The sequence below is a fragment of the Chenopodium album genome, chromosome 26 (genome assembly GCF_948465745.1).
Source record: "Chenopodium album chromosome 26, dcCheAlbu1.1, whole genome shotgun sequence".
Lineage (NCBI taxonomy): Eukaryota > Viridiplantae > Streptophyta > Magnoliopsida > Caryophyllales > Amaranthaceae > Chenopodium > Chenopodium album.
The window spans coordinates 12,427,308-12,433,171 of record NC_137859.1 but is presented as its reverse complement, the minus strand read 5'-3'; positions in this window follow the sequence as shown (position 1 = coordinate 12,433,171).

Sequence of the window (5,864 nt, the reverse complement as noted above, 5' to 3'; positions counted from 1 at the left end):
CTGCGTTCTTTTTAGGTGAGCTTTTTATATTTTTTAGAGGTCTTGTGTTGCTAAATGCCGTTTTATTTCTTTTTTTTTTTTTTTTTTTTTTTTGAGGGAAAACGCTCAAAGAGCGTTAATTTTCATTCATAGGAAGGTCGAGTTCCAAAGAACTAGCAATACAAGATGGAAAATTAGAAAGCCAAATGCTACTACCTACATCCCATGGTAAGCAATGAGGTAACGCATGAGCTACTTTATTACCCTCCCTACGAACAAACGACCAAGAAACCGACTCAAGAAAACTACTAATATGATGAATATCATCCAAGATAAGATAAAAATCATTCCTCCCAACTTCTTGTGATACGATCGCATTGATGAGTCCAAGACAATCACTCTCAACCACCACCCTTCGAAACCCAGAGTTGACAGCAGCTTCCAAGCCAAAGAACAACGCCTTAGCTTCAGCAATCAATGGCTGCCATTGATCAGCCACCATACGCACAGTAGCTAGCTGCACATCTCCCCTGCAATCTCGCACCACCGCTCCTGCACAAGACCCCAACCCATCACACACACCCCCATCCACATTGAGCTTTACCCAACCCTCACTAGGAGGCTGCCAGCGAGCCTTAGCACCACTGCCCGAAAGCACAGCCCCTCCTTCCTCCTTGCTAAGCTCTCCCATTAACTTCAAGACATACTCCATCGATCTCTGCGGGTTGCAAGCCTCCCCTTCGAAAATCCACTTATTTCTAGCACTCCAAATCGACCAACAAACAGTCATAAAGAGTCCATGCTCGCGTTGTGGCAGCCTTTCGAAACACACAGATGCAAACACGATAAAAGAAGAAAAGCTACCCTGCACCTCTCCACCAATTCCACTCGCATCCCACAATAAACGAGCAATAATACACTCTTTAAGGCAGTGTAAATCCGACTCTTCCTCAGCCTCACATAGAGAACAAAAGTGTCCCTCCCAGGCAGCCTCTTACCCAGCCCCACCAAAGTCAGAAGAGCCCCCCTACATGCCCTCCAAAAGAACACTTTAACTCTTGGTAGAGTTGTAGCATTCCACACCTTGCCCCAAAACTTAGTATGAATCGAAGAAGATGCTACATTCTCTATGTCCCACTCACCATAAATTGCCCTAAAAGCCGATCGAACAGAGTACTCACCATTCTTTTCAAGATCCCAACACAAGGAATCTTCCGGGAGCCGCATACTAATTGGGATACTCAACACACGGTCACACTCAAAGGGTAGAAAAATTCTCTTCACCTCCTCCACATTCCAAGAGGCCGTAGGGAGATGAATTAAGTCACATACTTTCAAATCAGGTGGCGCATTACCCATAGGAGAAATTACTTTCCTCGACTGAGTCCCCGGAATCCAATAGCTCTGCCAAACCGAAATGTTCATGCCGTCCCCCACCCTCCACCTCATACCCCTCTCAATTACCCATTTAACACCCCAAATGCTACGCCAAGTATAACTTGGCGCTCCCCCAAGCTCGGAGCTCAAAAAATCCCCATCCGGAAAATACTTAGCCTTTAACACCCGAGCAACCAAACTAGAAGGGCATTGTAAGAGACGCCATGCCTGTTTTCCTAGCAAAGCCGAATTGAAGGCCTTCATATCACGAAATCTGAGACCTCCCACCGCTTTAGGCTCACATAATTTCTTCCAAGCCACCCAATGAATTTTTCGTTCACCTTTTTTCTGACCCCACCAAAAATTAGCTACTAACGATCGTAATTCATCACAAAAAGTGGAGGGAAATTTGAACACACTCGTCGCGTAGGTCGGGATAGATTGGGCCACTGCCTTAATCAACACCTCCCTCCCCGCTTTAGATAAAAATCCCCCCTTCCAACCTTGGAGTCTATTCCACACCCTCTCTCTAACCCCTTTAGTAAGTACCTTTTTTTATCGACCTATCACCGTAGGCAAACCAAGGTACTTATCATGCACATCCACCTCTCTCACCCCTAATAAAGTCACCAACTCACCTCTTTTCTCCAACGGCACACGCTTACTAAAAGTCACATTGGTCTTCCCAAGATTCACCATCTGACCCGATGCAACCTCATAAGAGTGAAGGACCCCTTTAATGGAATTCACCTCATCCACACTCGCTTTAGCAAAAATCACACTATCATCCGCAAACAATAAATGTGAAATCGAAGGAGCCGATGGAGCCACTTTTATACCATGTAACCTCCCTGTCTCAACCTCCCTAGTTAACAATCCAGATAGAGCCTCCGCACAGAGAATAAATAGATATGGGGAAACAGGATCACCTTGCCGTAAACCCCTAGCCGGAGTAAACTCCCCTGAAGGTGCCCCATTTATCAAAACTGAAAAAGAAACCGCCGCCACACAATGCATCACACGATCAACCCAAGTATCAGCAAACCCCATAAGAATCATGACCGCTCTCAGAAAACCCCATTCAACCCTGTCATAAGCCTTTGCCATATCCAACTTCAGAGCTAGAAAACCACTCTCACTACCAGAGTTCTTCATATGATGAAATAATTCAAAAGCCACCAAAATATTATCAGAAATTAATCTTCCCGGCACAAAAGCACTCTGATTAACAGATGTAATTTCTGATAGAAACAATTTAAGACGATTGGCAAGAACTTTGGTAATCAATTTGTAGACCACATTACACAAACTTATCGGTCTAAATTCAGTCATATTATCAGGGTCCTTCTTTTTCGGAATCAAAACAATAAAAGTACTATTCACCTTCTCGGGAATCACCCCACCATTGAGCACACCAATAACAAGCCCACACACCGCAGGACCAACAATATGCCAATAAGTCTGAAAAAATAAAGGGCACATACCATCCGGACCAGGAGCCTTCAAAGGGTGCATCTGCTTGAGCGCTGTGAAGACCTCCTCCGAGGTATAAGGGGCGCAGATTATAGCGTTCATGTCCTCAGTAACTCTATGATCAATCCCAGCCAGAGCATCTTTATAACTCGAAGGCACCGAGGATGTAAATAAATTCTGAAAATATCCCACTGCCATATTCTCAATCTCCTCCGGGTCATCATGTCTTGTACCATTTTCTGCCACCAAATGAGATATACGGTTTTTAGAACGCCGATGAGAAGCTTTCCGGTGAAAATAGCTTGTATTGCGATCCCCTGCCTCTAGCCACAACGATCTCGACCTCTGCCTCCAATAAATTTCCTCCTTGTGAAGTAAATCATTGATCTCTTTAACCACACGTTTTCTTTCTTGCACACGAGCAGTAGATCGACACCCCCTATTTAAAATGCTCAACCTTTTCCTCTTTTTTCGAATTTCTCTAAATAATGCACCAAACTCCTTATCACTCCATCTCCTTAATTCGGCAGCACAAAGAGATAATTTATGCTCCAAAGTCAACCCCCCCTGCCATGCATTACCCACCACGCCCTCACAGCCTTCATGCTCCACCCATAATTGTTCAAATCGAAAAATCTTTTCCTTCTCCTTACTCCTCACATTTCCTTTTCCTCCAAGTTTAATTTAATTGGAGCATGATCAGATAACTCACGCTCTAAATTAAATAATTTAGCACTAGGAAAAATATCAAACCACCCTTGAGAAGCTAAAGCACGATCAAGACGACATTGAACATTATCATCCCCACTTTGACCATTATCGTAAGTGAACTCGTACCCCGAAAAAGGCACATCCCTCACATTACATATCTCTACCGCCTCCTTAAAGTTGTCCATTTGCCACAAAGCCCTATCTCGTCCACCTTTCTTCTCCGAATCAGAGAGGATTTCATTAAAATCCCCAATGCACACCCACGGCTCATCACACTCCAAAGCCAAATCAGACAACAATTTCCAAGAGTGATGCCTATTATGCACTTCCGGCCACCCATAAAACCCAGTTAACCGCCACACAACCGAACCTAGACCCTTCATAATCATCACATCGATGTGGTGTAACGACATAGACTGAAGCACCACCTCAATACCCTTACTCCAAAACATAGCCACACCCCCGGACCTTCCCCTACTATCAACCGCCAAGCCTTCGTACCCTACTAACTTCGAGCAAATTTTAACCATTTCACCACTACTCAGTTTCGTCTCCATCAAGAAAATAAGAGACGGGGCCTCCCTCCGAACTAAATTCCGGAGATTATTAACTGCGTCGGTATTGCCCAGACCTCTGCAGTTAATACTTAGAATACTCATTGGGCTTGGCGGGGTAGCTCCACCGCTACCTCCGCCTCACGCCATCCAGTTAAAACATTCTCATCAAGCATGATCTTTTTTGCACTAGTCTCCATCTCCAGCATATTTTCATCCCCCTCCCTATTACGCTTACCAAGAAGAATATCTCCCTCAAAATCCATCCTGCACACATCCCCACTCCCTTTAACTTGCATTGCCTTTTTAAGTTTCTTTGGCCCCTTTCCAACACTCTTCCCCGCCATCTCCCCTTCTCCTGCCATAAAAATCATGCCCAACTTATCTCCCCCTTTTGCTACAGCAGAAACCACACCATCCCCCCCTAAAATAGTACCCCCATCTCCCTCCCCTGTACGCACAATCACTCCCTCCTCTCCCCCCTTTTGCGCCCCTCCATTCTCACTCTCTAAGCACAAAACCGAAAGGGCAGACGAGTCCTCACCCTCCCTACAAACTCCATCCCTATGAACATCCCCTTTCTTTCCTTTAGAATTCGCAGCAGCAGGTTTGTGAGTGAAGACTAAAGCCTTCTTCGCCGCCGATTTGAGACTAGCCACTTCTTCGATAAATATTGCTCGGCCCTTACGAGGCGAAGCTCTAAGCCACTGACAGGCTAAAGTCGTATCACCTAATCAAAAGTAATTCCTAAAACCACTAACTAAAATAGATAGGGCAGTAGGGTCGAATCCACAGGGAAACAAGTCTTTTTATTCCTAATTAATTAATTATAATCTAAATTATTAAGTAACCAAATTGTTGTTATTTAAAGGAATTATACTACGAAGAATAAAAGTAGGGAGAAATAAAAGTAGGAGGAAAACAATGAATAAAAGACCTAGGGCATAGGTTCACCAATAAATAATACTCCAGGGTAAAACATAATAATCAATCATCAATGTATCAATTAATCAGATCATAAAGGGCTTTCGCTACGTATTACAATCACAGAGTTAATTTACCGGTATTAAATCTCATCTCTCGAATCTCGACTTAACCATTTATAAATTAAACTGCCTATTGAAACTAGGCCTTAATATTAATTCTCATCTCTCGAATCTCGAATCAATATTGCGTAACTCATACAATTAAACCAGCGCTAATCTAATTGCATAGCATTAAATCAATCAATAGGAAATTAATCTAGCATTGACAATACAATAAATTACCCCATCATATTATTTATGGATCCCCACAAACCCTAGAAAGGAAACTACTCGCGCATAATTAAAATTAAACTAATCAGAGCAATTAAAGAAAACATAACAATAATAATAACAATAATAATAATAATAATAATATAAACAAGAATTACGTATGTATACTTAACTAACAAAATAAAAGCAAAGCATAATTGAAAAGATATGATGAGATTAAGAAAATATTGATACTAAAACTTAAAGAAAACTATAATAAAATTAAATTAAAAGAAGTCAACTAAGACTTGCATAAAAACGAAATTGACGAACGAACGAACAAAACAAAGAAAATTCCTCGCTGAACGAAATCAAGGAAAAGAAAACTAAGCTAAAAATTATGAAAAATAATATCTAAGCTCACCTCCTAATAACATACTACTACTCCTATTTATAAACACTTCACCGCCAAAACAAAACTAAGTGGGCCTAACAACGAGCCCATTATAATGAAGCGAAACTGACGGATTGCAGC